Source organism: Octopus bimaculoides, chromosome 9 (genome assembly GCF_001194135.2).
Source record: "Octopus bimaculoides isolate UCB-OBI-ISO-001 chromosome 9, ASM119413v2, whole genome shotgun sequence".
Taxonomy (NCBI): Eukaryota; Metazoa; Mollusca; class Cephalopoda; order Octopoda; family Octopodidae; genus Octopus; species Octopus bimaculoides.
Genome location: NC_068989.1, coordinates 5,213,150 through 5,214,480, shown reverse-complemented (window position 1 = coordinate 5,214,480; position 1,331 = coordinate 5,213,150). Strand labels below are relative to the sequence as shown.

At 38.4% G+C, this 1,331-nt stretch overlaps 1 protein-coding gene across 6 annotated transcripts in view; it reads left to right on the top strand.

The window, feature by feature from the left end:
• LOC106880637 (transmembrane protein 198) overlaps nt 1-1,331 on the top strand; it is a 140,485-nt gene that overhangs the window by 16,529 nt on the left and 122,625 nt on the right. For 2 of the 6 annotated variants that reach the window (XM_052970388.1, XM_052970384.1), the window contains exon 1: nt 1,073-1,090. The exons of the other annotated variants lie outside the window; for them this stretch is intronic. The gene's annotated coding sequence lies outside the window, so the exon portion shown is untranslated. Of the gene's footprint in view, nt 1-1,072; nt 1,091-1,331 lie in introns of those variants that run through there. 6 annotated transcript variants of the gene reach the window in all.

Here is a 1,331-nt window from a genome sequence, read left to right as displayed (position 1 = left end):
TATATAAGTGTGTGTATGTACATGTGCGTTTATGTGTACATACATACATACATACATACATACATACAGAAAGAAAGAAAGAAAGAAAGAAAGAAAGAGAGAGAGACAGAAGAGGTGACTGGATTAGTAAACATGCACACAATGCCTACTGGACTTTAAAAGGAGTACCATTGACAATGGCGGCTGAGGTGGGTATAAAAGGACAATAAACAATATATAATGCAATGTAAGTGGACAATGTCTCTTATAGCCTTTACTTCATGTGTTAAAGACTTTCGGCCGCTTATGATGATGATGATGATCGTTAATGAAGCGGGTGGGGGGGAGCAAGAAGTCGACTTGAGACAATAAACACTAAAAAGTGGACTTCGGACATTGGATGCGGAGGAATAAAACGTCTGAAGATGTTTATGCTGGAATTGACACAGCTTGCATTAAAAAAAACTATGTTGTTGTTACTGTTGTTGTTGATGATGTGGCTGACGATGATGATGTTAGTTTATTATATCTACTCCAGTGCTCAACAAGTACTTATTTTATCGACCCTCGAAAGTATAAAAAGCAAAATCGACCTCGGTGTAATTTGAACACAAAACGTAAAGACAGACAGAAAACAAAGTAATCCCTTTTGTCTGGCGTGCTAACGGTTCCGCCAGTCCGCCGCCTTCCCTACAAAGCATATTACTAGATTATGTAATAAACTTCACACTTTGAAACCAGGTCATTATCGAGCAGGACTGCGATCAAAAGCATTCCAACCGTGACAAACATTATTTATTTATGTTTGTTCGCGCTATATATATATCCAGTACTATGTTTTTTTAATGTGTCCTTTCATTGTTTTCAAGGAAAGAAGGATGGGGTTTAAGAGCGGAGTGGAGGGAGATTTAGCTGCTATTTATAGCAGAGTGAGCGGCATAACCAAATGATGCAATGCACTGGAGTTGTCGTTTGTTCCAGCATTTCTGCCACCACCATCACCATTAACCCCACGACCATCACCACCACCACGTACACTACCACGTACACCACCACCACTATCACCTCTACCACAAACCAGAAGGATTATGAAAATTAACATTTCCAAGAGGTAAATTATCTTCTATGACATTTCATCTCAAACATTGCCGACGTCATTGTCGAGGTCACCGCCAGCCTCGTTATCACTTCGTCGTCATCATCATCATCATCATCATCATCAGCAGCAGCAGCAGCAGCAGCAGTAGCATCATCATCATCATCATCATCATCATCAGTCGTATAAATACTAAATTTAAAATTAAAACTATTATAAATTCATATATATGTATATATATATATATATATATATA